Source organism: Schistocerca americana, chromosome 3 (genome assembly GCF_021461395.2).
Source record: "Schistocerca americana isolate TAMUIC-IGC-003095 chromosome 3, iqSchAmer2.1, whole genome shotgun sequence".
NCBI lineage: Eukaryota > Metazoa > Arthropoda > Insecta > Orthoptera > Acrididae > Schistocerca > Schistocerca americana.
In genome coordinates, this window is record NC_060121.1 from 348,719,193 (window position 1) to 348,735,417 (window position 16,225).

Sequence of the window (16,225 nt, forward strand, 5' to 3'; positions counted from 1 at the left end):
GTAGGGTTTCGTAAGGATCGATGAAGGGTAGAGCCACGGGTAGTAACACATCTGAAATGTACCGTCCACCGTTCAAAGTGCCGTCAATGTGAACAAGAGGTGACCGAGACGTGTAACCAATTGGACCCCATTCCATCACGCCGGGTGATACGCCAGTATGGCGATGACGAATACACGCTTTCAATGTGAGTTCACCGCGATGTCGCCAAACACAGATGCGACCATCATGATGCTGTATGCAGAGCCATGATTCATCCGAAAAAATGACGTTTCGTGCACCCAGGTTCGTCGTTGGGTACACCATCGCAGGCGCTCCTGTCTGTGATTCAGCGTCAAGGGTACCCGCAGCCATGGTCTCCGAGCTAATAGTCCATGCTGCTGCAAACCTCGTCGAACTGTTCGTGCAGATGGTTGTTGTCTTGCAAACGTCCCCGTCTGTTGACTCAGGCATCGAGACGTGGCTGCACGATCCGTTTCAGCCATGCGGATAAGATGCCTGTCATCTCGACTGCTAGTGATACGAGACCGTTGGGACCCAGCACGGCGTTCCGTATTACCCTCCTGAACCCACCGATTCTATATTCTGCCAACAGCCATTGGATCTCGACCAACGCGAGCAGCAATGTCGCGATACGATAAACCGCAATCGCGATAGGCTGCAATCCGACCTTTATGAAAGTCGGAAACGTGATGGCACGCATTTCTCCTCCTTACACGAGGCATGACAACAACTTTTCACCAGGCAACGTCGGTCAACTGCTATTTGTGTATGAGAAATCGGTTGGAAACTTTCCTCATGTCAGCAGGTTGTAGGTGTCGCCACCGGCGCCAACCTTGTGTGAATGCTCTGAAAAGCTAATCATTTGCATATCACAGCATCTTCTTCCTGTCGGTTAAATTTCGAGTCTGTAGTACGTCATCTTCGTGGTGTAGCAATTTTAATGGCCTGTAGTGTAGATTATATCGTCAGTATATAAACTGTGATAGGCAGTGCTCTCTTATGTTACATCAGCAGTGGGCGTTAACTCTATGAACGGATGCATACCACATATTCTTATCGATTTGATCTGGAACGATTCAATTTACAGGATATGTTATTTATTTATTTTTAAGCAGGATAACAGTTGTATGGCGTCTGTGATTAGATGAGAATTAGTATTTATTGCAAAGGACGTTAAGGTTGCATTTGAAATTTCCGTAACTAAAGATACCCTCTTTATAAAGTGAATGGGGCCAAGAGAAAATATTTTTGTTACGCAACCTGACTGCTCTCGGGTATCATTCGTCACAGGCCGGTGCAGGGTGAGTCAAAACGGGCCTCACAACTTTGGAATGATACAGAAATTTACTGGGATATCTTACAAAGTCGGTAGATATGTCACTTTGTAGCAAACAACCTCAAGTTTGATTCACGTAGTGGATCAGCACCCCAGTCCGCCTACCAAGAGCGCCAGCGCTGCGAACAGTTAAAATGGCCACTTTCACTAGTCTGGAGCGTGTTCGTTGTGTGAAACTGTCACTGGTATTATGTATCTAGATATGCTTGAAAATGTTTTGACTCCGCAGATTGATCAGTGTGACCGAAATGGGATAGTTTGCTACCAGTAAAAGTGTGCACTAACTCATTTCCTCATGTAAGTTCGATAATCGCTTCCCAGATCGGTGGACTGGCCGTGAAGGGCCAATCGCAAAGCCACCTCGCTCTCCAGACTTGACACCAATGGATTCCTCTCCCCGGGATTCCATTTAACACCGTGTGTATGTTCCTCCTCTACCAAACAATCCAGCCGACCTGGAAAATCAAATCTACGTTCTGGTTGCTCAAATTACACCCGATATGCTGCAGCGAGTATGGGCAGAAACTAGTAACCGGTGGGATGTTTGCCGCATCACAATTGGTGATCACATCGAATCAAAATGGCAATTGACAGTTTTATGGAAATTGAGGTAATTTGCTACAAAATGACACATCTACAGATTCTGTAAGTTAATAAATTTCCATATCAATCCATAATTGAAACTTCCTGGCAGATTTAAACTGTGTGCTGGACCGAGACTCGAACTCAGGACCTATGCCTTTCGAGGGCAAGTGTTCTACCGACTTGTTTTTTATATGTTCGGTCTTTTACTTATGGGTAATTACGACCATGATATTAGTTGTGATAGTAAACATTACCAAAAAACCAATTGAAATTGGAAATTGAATAAAAATTCACGCAAATACTTGTTATCTTTCAAATGTAATATGTACGAAATAGTATGAATAGTGCTGAAAAAAATGTAAACTGAAAAAAAGAGATGAGCAGGATTCGATCCAGCAACTGAGCTACCCAAGCACGACTCACGACTCGTCTTCGCAGCTTCATTTCTGCCAGTACCTCGACTACTACCTTCCAAACTTCACAGAAGCTCTTCTGCGAATCTTGCAGAACGGGCACTCCTGGAAGAAACGATATTGCGGAGACATGGCTTAGCCACAGCCTGGGGTATCTTTCCAGAATGAGATGTTCATTCTGCAGCGGAGTGTGCGCTGATATGAAACTGCCTGGCATATTAAAATTGTGTGTCGGACCGAGACTCGAACTCAGGTCTCTTGCCTTTCGCAGGTAGGAAGGTAGGAGAGGAGGCAGTCGCAGAATTGAAGCTATGAGGACAGGGCGTCAGTCGTGCATGGGTAGGACAGTTGTTTGCCGGCACGGTAGCTCAGCGTCTTCGGTCAGAGGGTTAGCTGCCCTCTGTATTAAAAAAAATGGATCAATGAAGACGCTGACCGGGTGTCATCGGAAGACGGCCCCGAACGAATTCTGCGATCAATATAGAACAAAATGAGATAAAAAAAGAAGTTGGTAGAGCACTTGCCAGCGAAAGGGAAAGATCCCGAGTTCAAGTCTCGGTTGGGCATACGGTTTTAATCTGCCAGGAAGTTTCATATCAGCGCACACTCCGCTGCAGAGTGAAAATCTCATTCTGCAAACATCCTATAATTGTGAAGTTCTTTTTGACTCACCCTGTACTTCGCACAATAGATATTGTTTGGCATCTGGAATGATTAACTATGGATCACTGATTAACATTCGCATTACTGAAACTAACTTGAATGTTACAAGTAATCTGGAGATTCATCTAATGAGCACGATATAAATATGAAATAATGACTCCAGCCATAAATTTGTAACACTTGGTTGTTGAGAGAAGGTAATATAACGTTGTCGTCGAGAAACGTTATCGGATAACCACGTAGTTACTGCTCTGAAGTTATTGAGCAAACTTGCCATCCGTTATCTGAAAACTATAACGCGCGAGCCAAACTCCTGGTTGGTCCAGTCTCTATGCTCTTGGCACCCTCGCAAACAGTACCGGATGTGCGGGTGTCAACGGAACACAACATTCTGGTCGTCGGGCAAGGAGAGCACTCCCATGCGATCTCTGTGCCAGTGTAGAGCGTGAGATTGCGTGGTTCAAATGGCTCTGAGCACTATGGGACTTAACTACTGTGGTCATCAGTCCCCTAGAACTTAGAACTACTTAAACCTAACTAACCTAAGGACATCACACGCATCCATGCCCGAGGCAGGATTCGAACCTGCGACCGTAGCAGTCGCGCGGTTCCAGACTGCGCGCCTAGAACCGCTAGACCACCGCGGCCGGCGAGATTGTGTGTCTTGCACTCCTGTTAAATGTGGTTGCAATTGTACACGATATTTGACATGGGTCTCTTCTTGCCTGTTGCACAGTGGTCATCTGCTGTTGTAGTTGACCGTGGTTGACGCCTATTTCCTTCGGGCAGCAGTACCTGTTGTTCGAAACGTTCCCCATGCACTTAAAAACACTGACACGAGGAAAACGTTTTTAGGTGAAAAATGTATGAAAAATCGTCGTACTATCTGCTCTGAAACAGAAATACTATTGCTTTGGTGCATAAGTTCGTAGTGTTTTCCTGTAAGCTTAATAAACACAAAAGATACGTATAACAGAGACTTTAGTAATCAATAATATATTCTCCTTCAAATCAGATGTTCAGATGTGTGTGAAATCTTATGGGGCTTAACTGCTAAGGTCATCAGTCCCTAAGCTTACACACTACTTAATATAAATTATCCTAAGGACAAACACACACACCCATGCCCGAGGGAGGACTCAAACCTCCACCGGAACCAGCCGCACAGTCCATGACTGCAGCGCCTGAGACCGCTCGGCTAATCCCGCGCGGCTACTCTCCTTCACTGTTAACAACAGTCTGCCAGCGCTGTGGTAACTTTTCGATTCCACGACTGTAGAAATCACATGGTTTTGAGGCGGAGCGTCTTGAAATATGAAAATCCGAGGTAACTAAGATGGGTGCGGAATGACTTCCCAACCAAAGCCGTGTACAGTGTTTCTTGTCGGTCTAGCGGAATGCATCGAGCGTTATCTTGGAGTAGCATCACTTCACGCAGTATTCCTGGTCGTTGTTCTTAGATTACGTCGGCAAGACGGCTCAGTTGTTGACAGTAAATGTCAGCAGCGATGGATACACCTCGGGGAAGCAAATAGTAATAGACAACATGGTTGCTGTTCCAGCAAATGCATCTTTCATTGAGGCCCGCTGGTGTTTGAACGGGGAGTTGCTGCTTTGTTCCGTCGGAGGTTCGAGTCCTCTGTCGAGCATGGGTGTGTCTGTTGTCCTTAGCGTAAGTTAGTTTAAGTTAGATTAAGTAGTGTGTCAATCTAGGGACCGATGACCTCAGGAATTTGGTCCCACAAGAACTTACCACAAACAAACAATGCTGCTTTGTTTGGGCTCAAACGTTCCTTTCTTTTCCTTAAGTTAGCATAAATACACCATTTCTCGTCACCAGTAGCGATACTGGATAGGAATAGTCGGTGCTATTCACGTGCCAATTGATGACGAGCAAGCATAGATACCAATTTAATTATGGTCACCCACTGATTTTTTAACCGTCCCCGTTGCATGCAAATGTCGCTGGATGGTGAAATGATCACAGTCATCACATATGCCAGTTCTCGGATACAGTGACGTGGATCATTGTGGATTAATATGCTTAAACGACCTTCATCAAACCTCAATAGTCTTCCTGAATGGGGAGTCATTGATATCAAGACGATCATCTCTTAAAACGAGAAGAGAGAAAACCAGTTTCTTCTCGTGATGTATCCCATGACATTTTTCCCCATCACGGCACAAATGTTTGTGGCTGCCTCCGCTACTGTTACCTCTCTACTGAACACGAAAAGAATAATATACTGCAAATGTTCAGATTTCTCTGCTTGGCACTCCATTTTATAGCGTCCACACCTCCACTCACTATCTGCAAATGACAAAATGACAGTATGTATGCTTAAACAGCAACAGTGAACTACAAATAGAAAATGACAACCGATAAATAAACCCATAGCAATCGGAACACCAACATGTGTAGCAAAATCGCTACGAACTTATGCACTAACCTAATAGAACTTTGTAGACGTAGTTAACCATAATGTCCGAGAAAGGAAGACTCGGTACAGAAAATCAGTCTCGTGTTTGTCAAAAAAAAAAAAAAAAAAAAAAAAAAAAAAAAAAAAAAAAAAAAAAAAAAAAAAAAAAAAAAAGGTTGTAAATAGCCGTAGCCGAAGTGCAGCGCGTTGCGGCGGAACTACTTGTTTACGTAGAAGCGTGGCGGTTTGTGGCGCTATGCGTGATGGCAGCTGGCGTGTCCGTCTTGTTTACGCGCTGCTTTGCGTCCACAGTAAGGCGACACCGTTGCGCACCAGCGCGGCCCGTGGCTCATGGTTTCTGTTACGCCGCCGCTGGCCGCCAGTACGGGACCTGCTACTGTGCTGTTTTGTAGACGTATTTCCTCCACGAAGTAGTTAGACGTATTTCCTCCACGAAGTAGTTAGACGTCGAGGAAGGGAGGAAGGAATAGCAGAATTTAACGTCCCAACGAGGTCATTATGGTTCAGTCCACGAACGGTGGCGATTCGCGCATGTCGACTCACGGACGAGGATTGCATTGTTGACGTTCCCAAGCAACAATTGCGGTATGCGCGTGCATGTTCTTTCCGCTTGAGGAAAGCGTAGATACTGCTAATTACCAGACTGGCCATTAAAATTGCTACACCAAGAAGCAATGCAGATGATAAACGGGTATTCATTTGACAAATATATTGTACTAGAACTGACATGTGATTACATTTTCACGCAATTTGGGTTCATAGATCCTGAGAAATCAGTACCCAGAACAACCACCTCTGGCCATAATAGCCGCCTTGATACGCTTGGGCATTGAGTCAAACAGATCTTGGATGGCGTGTACAGGTAAAGTTGCCCATGCAGCTTCAACACGATACCACAGTTCATCAAGAGTAGTGACTGGCGTATTGTGTCGAGCCAGTTGCTCGGCCACCATTGGCCAGACGTTTTCAATTGGTGGCCGGCCGGAGTGACCGAGCGGTTCTAGGCGCTACAATCTGGAACCGCGCGACCGCTACGGTCGCAGGTTCGAATCCTGCCTCGGGCATGGATGTGTGTGATGTCCTTAGGTTAGTTAGGTTTAAGTAGTTCTAATTTCTAGGAGACTGATGACCATAGCAGTCAAGTCCCATAGTGCTCAGAGCCATTTGAACCATTTTTTTTTTTGGTGAGAGATCTGGAGAATGTGCTGGCCAGGGCAGCAGTCGAACATTTTTTGTATCCAGGAAGGCCCGCACAGACGTTGCTACATGCGGTCGTGCATTATCCTGCTGAAATGTAGGGTTTCGCAGGGATCGAATGAAGGGTAGAGCCTCGGGTCGTAACACATCTGAAATGTAACGTCAACTGTTCAAAGTGCCGTCAATGCGAACAAGAGGTGGCCGAGACGTGTAACCAATGGCACCCCATACCATCATGACGGATGGTACGCCAGTATGGCGATGACGAATACACGCTTCCAATGTGCGTTCACCGCGATGTCGCCAAACACAGATGCGACCATCATGATGCAGTGAACAGAACCTGTATTCATCCGAAAAAATGACGTTTTGCCATTCGTGCACCCAGGTTCGTCGTTGAGTACACCATCGCAGGCGCTTCTGTCTGTGATGCAGCGTCAAGGGTAACCGCAGCCATGGTCTCCGGGCTGATAGTCCATGCTGCTGCAAACCTCGTCGAACTGTTGGTGCAGATGGTTGTTGTCTTGCAAAGGTCCCCATCTGTTGACTCAGGGGTCGAGACGTGGCTGCACGATCCGTTACAGCCATGCAGATAAGATGCCTGTCATCTCGATTGCTAGTGATACGGGGCCGTTGGGATCCAGCACGGCGTTCCGTATTACCCTCCTGAACCCACCGATTCCATATTCTGCTAACAGTCATTGGATTTCGAACAACGCGACCAGCAATGTCGCGATACGATAAACCGCAATCGCGATGGAGTACAATCCGACCTTTATCAAAGTCGGAAACATGATGGTACGCATTCCTCCTCCTTACACGAGGCATCACAACAACGTTTCACCAGGCAACGCCAGTCAACTGCTGTTTGTGTATGAGAAATCGGTTGGAAACTTTGTAGGTGTCGCCACCGGCGCCAACCTTGTGCTAATGATCTGAGAAGCTAATCATTTGCATATCACAGCATCTTCTTCCTGTCGGTTAAATTTCGCGTCTGTAGCACGTCCTCTTCGTGGTATAGCAATTTTAATGGCCAGTAGTGTATGTCCCTCCCTTGCTTACCCGGAATGTATCCCCTACCACCACCATCAGCGATGACCACTCGCAAGAAATGGAATAAAAGTTCACTAAACAATTCGCTACGATCACGTTTAATGCTCACATTAGCTACGGCATTGAGAGCCCAGAGCTCGGAACATTACCTAACGCTCATTGGCTGTCGGGTAATGCTTGACGTAGGTGCGCAGAATAAGCCTAAACTCGACCGCCATCGTTCGTGACTCCAACTACAGAAGCAGAGCAGAAGCTCGGATTGTGAAAGGATGGAGACGGACATCGGCCCTGTCCTTTTCAAAGCTGTCATCCCCGTAATTACCACCTTCATATCCGACGCGCACTTATGTGGTGACCACCGATTCAGAGGCGACCGGTACACGACACGGTGGAGGAAGAAATAAAGAGCGAAAGCGGAAAACGTTGTAAGCACCAAATCTCACATTTGTCGGGGGAATCAGAAAACAGTGTCTCTTTTTATACATATTTGTATTCAAGAAACTAAAAAAATTCTGATGCCGCAGAATTACACTGCCCACTGCGCCACTGCAAAGAACAGTGAGACGCATTATAAAATAAATAACTTAAGAACGTTCTAACTGCCGTATCAGGAAACTAACTGGTTCTGAGTGACCAGAAGAAAGTTTTAGTTCCAAGTGCCATTAATACAGAGGCGCTACATTTTATTAGTGATAGCGAAGCCGGCAATGCTTCCCAATTGCTAAATATGTGTGGGAATTGGATGTACTTTCTAATCACCTCCTCACCCTCTCTCCATCTATCACCTTTCTCCCCCTCTCTATAGCCATTTACTCTCCTTTCCCTCCTCCTTTCTGTCTGTTCGCTCTTCCCCACTCTATCTGACCGTGAGCCTTGTTTATTACTATTGCAGACGAAACCTATATTGGGATTTGAAGTCGCTTAATATGAATGGCTAAAGCTGTCGCGATCGTTAGTAGACGGGGTATGAGAGAGACCTTTGCAGCTACTGAATCTGTGAGGATGACAGCTTCAAAGACAGAGTTTGTAATCCGCGAACCGATAGAATTACAGAGTAAGCCATAAGTACTTAGTACTTATGGCCCTGCCATCGTAGTTAAAACTGATTGCAAGAACGAAAATGAAACCGCACATTTTCGCAACACAGAATAGTGGCAGCCGATTTTAACAGAAAATCTGTACATTATAAACTAGCTTAGTACCCGCTGCTTCGCTGTCGTGTGCATGATTTGCTCGAATTGCCTTTTGCTTTTTTTAATCGAATTTTTATGTTGTTCACAAATTGCAACACATTCTAAACCCTTCACGACTTAAGACCATAGAAGCACGCTGTTTTCCGAATGTACGTCTGATGAAAAGTGATTCTGGCAGTTGGACTCCAAGGATTTTCTTAATCATGCCTTTTGCATTAGTGTGGTGGTATTTCCACAAAACTTCCGCCTTCTACCACGTATTTCTTTATATCCAAGCTAGAAGTGAAACACCAATATTCATAGATTTAACTTTGAAATTTTTTTTAATGTATCGCAATATTTTTAAAGAATTTTTATCCCCTATGTTACCCGATTCGTGATTGAATTTCCAAAAACAGTGCTGCATTGCAGCGTGCGATAAGTTGGAAATTTGAGTGGGTAAGGGACCGTGTCCGGATGGCCAAAGCGGTTAAGGCAAACGCTCTAGAGAGACAGTAAATCCAAGTTCGAGTTTTGGTCTGGCACAAATTTTCGATTTTCGCCATTGCATTACCACAATGCCACCTGCGGTTGAAAGCCACGAATTCCCACCAATCTCTTCCGTTTCTTTCTCCATTCTCTATTTCACATAAAACAACGTAGCCATCACCTCTCAAACATGACGCAAGATATGGATATTATCAGAATAAATAGTCACAACAAATATCACTGCTACATCCAAAAAGCCAAAGTAAAATAATCACAAGGAATATCACTGCTACATTCAAAAAGCCAAAGCAGACAGCAGCAATCAATAAGTGATCACACACATATAGACAACTCACTGTATATAATACACACACACACACACTCACACACACACAAACAGACAAGTATAAGTCTTGACCATAATCACAGAAACAGCTTCTACAGCTGGCAATATTGACATATTAAGATGGTGGAAAGACGTCTGTGTATATGTGTCCAAAATCAGAATTGTTTGCAGCTTCTAAGTAAAGGGGCATAATGTAAAAGGTAAGCCTGCTTAATTTAAGTGAGAATATGGGTATGAATGTGTTACAGGCCGCTAATGATGCCTCAATAACTTAAAACGAAACGCTTATTTGTCTGCAATCGACGAGAATATTTTCTTGTGCAGAACAACTAGGTTGAACAACGTGATATCTACTACGGTTCTTTAGATCTACGAACTGAGTAGTTGCATCTGATTCAGTTTCGTTGCCCTGAAACTACAACAGTATTGCTTCATAATGAAGGCCGGGTGTTTCATGAATAAATAAACGAGACCGTCGTCAGTTCGCATTCAGCGAAAAAATAAAAGCATGAATGAAATGTAAATATGTGGACTCCAGTCATAAAGGTCAAGTGTTTAAAGCTACATTAATGTAATGTACTGCTGCCGCAATTGTTAGAGCCATTGAGTGCAGTTCAAATGTTTAATCTATGTGATGTGTATGAAACTGCCACAAATTAACCCACTCTTCCATCGCAGGTAATGGCTTCTGCGGCTGTTGAACATCTAGATTGTCAGCGAGTGCGCATCAAAAGCTCAAAAGAACTTTTCCGAAAAGATAACATGTGAAAGTCAATCGCAGGATCATTTGATCAAGTAACTTTGTAATGCTCAAAAAACCAATAGTGCATGGAAAATTAGTCGTAACGCTTTCATGTTTTTTCATGTCTCAAGCATCAGAAAACAATGAAAACTTATGCTGTTTGGGATTTCATCTCGAAAAGACGTAGCAGTGATTATCAAATAACTTGTCTCCACACTTGTGTAATGCGTAATTTAATTTCTTTTCTTTCTTAGGGAAATAAAATGTGTTTTAATCTATTTTGTGCACTCCTCTAACACGTTTATCAGAGGTATCACTTGACGGCCTGATTCGCAGGATAGAGCCACGAACTTACTGAATTTGGATGACTTTCTTGTTAAAACCTAACGTTTCCGTCCCCGTCTGCGGAGGATATCTTGAAGGGGATTGTAGCTTTTCCGGAGGTCCGATGAACGCCCCGGTTCATTCCTGGCTGCAGTACAATCCGTTTTCGCGTGCTCCTTGCAGAGGGGTGCCGCCACATGTTTTGAAAATTCGAGTGCAGTTGGCCGTTGTCGGTTGCTGTCGTCGCTGATGCTTTCACCCCATGGTAAAAGACTGGTACACATATTTTTCATTTTAATAAGACCGCGATAAGTTTTTGTATGAGAAATGTACGTAAAGTTTGAACCGCTGTTTATGGCGTAGTGTGGGAACCAATAGCGCGGGACACAAAGGAATTTAAGACATTATCTGCCAGTGGGCATTGATTTATGTCAATGAGGCAAGTTGAAAATTTTTGCTGGACCAGGATTTGAATTCGGGTCTCCTGCTTACGAGACAGATGCGCTGACCACTACGTCATCCGGACACCGTGGTCACCATAACCGCACGGAGTACCGTTGCATACCTCCTATCAAACCCAAATTCTAAACTTACTCCACACACTACTGATGTAGTGCCCCTGCTCATTAACCTCATTACACGCGACATATCTCCGATTCCCGTAAGAATTCAAGCTTGGTATGCACGTAACGTGTATCCACAGGACATGTGGCCTGTAATTGAAGAAGTGCCATGATGATCTCTCCATTGGCAAAAGATTCCGGAATAGTCCCCCATTCGGATCTCCGGGAGGGGACTGCCAAGGGGAGGTTACCATGAGAAAAAGATTGAATAATCAACGAAAGGATAACGTTCTACGAGGCGGGGCGTGGAATGTCAGAAGCTTGAACGTGGTAGGGAAACTAGAATATCTGAAAAGGGAAATGCAAAGGCTCAATCTAGATATAGTAGGGGTCAGTGAAGTGAAGTGGAAGGAAGACAAGGATTTCTGGTCAGATGAGTATCGGGTAATATGAACAGCAGCAGAAAATGGTATAACAGGTGTAGGATTCGTTATGAATAGGAAGGTAGGGCAGAGGGTGTGTTACTGTGAACAGTTCAGTGACCGGGTTGTTCTAATCAGAATCGACAGCAGACCAACACCGACAACGATAGTTCAGGTATACATGCCGACGTCGCAAGCTGAAGATGAACAGATAGAGAAAGTGTATGAGGATATTGAAAGGGTAATGCAGTATGTAAAGGGGGACGAAAATCTAATAGTCATGGGCGACTGGAATGCAGTTGTAGGGGAACGAGTAGAAGAAAAGGTTACAGGAGAATATGGGCTTGGGACAAGGAATGAAAGAGGAGAAAGACTAATTGAGTTCTGTAACAAGTTTCAGCTAGTAATAGCGAATACACTGTTCAAGAATCACAAGAGGAGGAGGTATACTTGGAAAAGGCCGGGAGATACGGGAAGATTTCAATTAGATTACATCATGGTCAGACAGAGATTCCGAAATCAGATACTGGATTGTAAGGCGTACTCAGGAGCAGATATAGACTCAGATCACAATATACTAGTGATGAAGAGTAGGCTGAAGATCAAGACATTAGTCAGGAAAAATCAATCTGCAAAGAAGTGGGATACGGAAGTACTAAGGAATGACGAGATACGTTTGAAGTTCTCTAACGCTATAGATACAGTAATAAGGAATAGCGCAGTAGGCAGTACAGTTGAAGAGGAATGGACATCTCTAAAAAGGGCCATCACAGAAGTTGGGAGTGAAAACATATGTACAAAGAAGGTAGCTGCGAAGAAACCATGGGAAACAGAAGAAATACTTTAGTTGATTGATGAAAGGAGGAAGTACAAACATGTTCCGGGAAAATCAGGAATACAGAAGTACAAGTCGCTGAGGAATGAAATAAATAGGAAGTGCAGGGAAGCTAAGAAGAAATGCCTGCAGGAAAAATGTGAAGACATCGAAAAAGATATGATTGTCGGAAGGACAGACTCAGCATACAGGAAAGTCAAAACAACCTTTGGTGACATTAAAAGCAACGGTGGTAACATTAAGAGTGCAACGGGAATTCCACTGCTAAATGCAGAGGAGAGAGCAGATAGGTGGAAAGAATACACTGAAAGCCTCTATGAGGGTGAAGATTTGGCGGATGTGATAGAAGAAGAAACAGGAGTCGATTTAGAAGAAATAGGGGATCCAGTATTAGAATCGGAATTTAAAAGAGCTTTGGAGGACTTACGGTCAAATAAGGCAGAAGGGATAGGTAACATTCCATCAGAATTTCTAAAATCATTGGGGGAAGTGGCAACAAAACGACTATTCACGTTGGTGTGTAGAATATATGAGTCTGGCGACATACCATCTGATTTTCGGAAAAGCATCATCCACACAATTCCGAAGACGGCAAGAGCTGACAAGTGCGAGAATTATCGCACAATCACCTTAGCAGCTCATGCATCGAAGCTGATTACAAGAATAATATACAGAAGAATGGAAAAGAAAATTGAGAATGCGCTAGGTGACGATCAGTTTGGCTTTAGGAAAAGTAAAGGGACGAGAGAGGCAATTCTGACATTACGGCTAATAATGGAAGCAAGGCTAAAGAAAAATCAAGACACTTTCATAGGATTTATCGACCTGGAAAAATCGTTCGACAATATAAAATGGTGCAAGCTATTCGAGATTCTGAAAAAAGTATGGGTAAGCTATAGGGAGAGACGGGTCATATACAATATGTACAACAACCAAGAGGGAATAATAAGAGTGGACGATCAAGAACGAAGTGCTCGTATTAAGAAGGATGTAAGACAAGGCTGTAGCCTTTCGCCCCTACTCTTCAATCTGTACGTCGAGGAAGCAATGATGGAAATAAAAGAAAGGGTCAGGAGTGGAATTAAAATACAAGGTGAAAGGATATCAATGATACGATTCGCTGATGACATTGCTATCCTGAGTGAAAGTGAAGAAGAATTAAATGATCTGCTGAACGGAATGAACAGTCTAATGAGTACACAGTATGGTTTGAGAGTAAATCGGAGAAAGACGAAGGTAATGAGAAGTAGTAGAAATGAGAACAGCGAGAAACTTAACATCAGGATTGATGGTCACGAAGTCAATGAAGTTAAGGAATTCTGCTACCTAGGCAGTAAAATAACCAATGACGGACGGAGCAAGGAGGACATCAAAAGCAGACTCGCTATGGCAAAAAAGGCATTTCTGGCCAACAGAAGTTTACTAATATCATATACCGGCCTTAATTTGAGGAAGAAATTTCTGAGGATGTACGTCTGGAGTACAGCATTGTATGGTAGTGAAACATGGACTGTGGGAAAACCGGAAGAGAAGAGAATCGAAGCATTTGAGATGTGGTGCTATAGACGAATGTTGAAAATTAGGCGGACTGATAAGGTAAGGAATGAGGAGGTTCTACGCAGAATCGGAGAGGAAAGGAATATGTGGAAAACACTGATAAGGAGAAGGCACAGGATGATAGGACATCTGCTAAGACATGAGGGAATGACTTCCATAGTACTAGTGGGAGCTGTAGAGGGCAAAAACTGTAGAGGAAGACAGAGATTGGAATACGTCAAGCAAATAATTGAGGACGTAGGTTGCAAGTGCTACTCTGAGATGAAGAGGTTAGCACAGGAAAGGAATTCGTGGCGGGCCGCATCAAACCAGTCAGTAGACTGATGACAAAAAAAAAAAATGTATCTACACTGAAGGGATCATTGGCCGTCATAGACCCAATTATGCATATGCGATGTCTGTTCTTTTGGACATGGGTGAAAGAACATATATCACATATTTACAATACAGATATCACATATTTACAATACCGCAGCGCAGGCTCAGGTTGCTGCATATATCGTAGCCAGTTTTTGGGATTCTCGCAGCTGATTTACCTGTGCTGGCTAGAATGATTTTGATGATAGGAACTATCACCCTAATACTGTCATACATGGATTGAGAGTGTGTGTTCTTGCGTTGTTTGCCTGACATTGTGTAAGAATTCGTCAGTCGAGGTGGTACTTTTAGTTAAATGAAACAACAAGTTTACTGTTACCAGTCACCGTTTTATTTTTTCCACGACGCGTTTCGAAGGTTTAAACCTCCATCATCGGGTGGATTTACATTAATTAGTATTACATATGTGTGTATGTTGTGTTACGGCTTTGGAGGAACTTGTGGTGCTGCCTAGTGGAGAAACAAGACACTATTTCAGAATATGGTTTTGGATAACTTTTGACAAAAAATTAAACTGATATCTAATGGTAAACTTTATAAGTAAACTAGAGTACCTCCAGTGGTCACAGGTTCTTTTTCTGTCATAACACTTCACATGTATACTGCCACATTTGTAAACAAATATGGCGTCTGGAATCAGCTGGGTGCAAGGTTCATACAGCAGAAGAGAAGACATAATCGCAAAGTGCAAAGAAAATACATCGTAACAACATTATTACAGAATAATCGTTTAAACCATTTGCAAGTGTTTGTTTTGAGGTGTCAAATATATGTGTGTGTACTTCAGGTGGTATATAAATCCAACTTTGAAAGGTTAAAACAGCTAAACATTCGTACTCGTTTATGCATTCAGGTGAAAAGTTGAAATGGCTTAAACTTCATACTTGCTAATAACAATTAGGTAAAATGTTACAGGCTTGAATTATAATGATCATATTGGCAACAGCAGTAAAATCATACATAGATGACACTCTTAGAAGAAAGAGAGAGAGAGAAAGAGAGAGAGAGAGAGGAAGGAGTGATTATATGAGAGCAAACATTTACATGGCAAGGAGTCTTAAGATTACATGTTGCATATATTAGCTGCCTAAAGGTTGGGGTAATACACTGGTTAATGTTATAAAGTATGCAGATAAATATACATTTGTGCCAGTAGTTGATGTACATACAGTTTTAAGCTGAAAAGGGGTACAAGCTGTTGGTATGATGGATTATCTGCGAATGAGGTCAATCTCTTGTACTCTTGGCAGCTGTCAATATTTATGGTAAATATTAGGATGTGTACACATGTGTGTGTGTGTGAGTGTATTTTAAGAGTGTAGGCAGTTGCTGAAAACAGAGATGATACTATTGTAAATATTGTCATTTTTGTCATTTAAGATGGATTCTGGTTGTTTCATTTGGTGTTTGTATATTTGGAGTGTTTCAAGGATGTCTAGCTTCCTGCCTTTTGGTTGGATGTGTAGGATGCTAATACTTGTGTTGTTAACATGGTGTTTTGTTTCATGTAGGTGGGTAGCTATTGCTGATGTGTGGTATTTTTTGTTTTTTAGTGCTGCCATGTGTTCCTTGAACCTTATCTCAAATGATCTGCCTGTCTGGCCTATGTAGATGCAGTCACAGTTCAAACGTTCAATTTTGTACACGCCTGTGTGATGAAGTGGGTCTCGTGTGCCGATGTTGTGGGGTAACTTCTGTCCAATCTTGT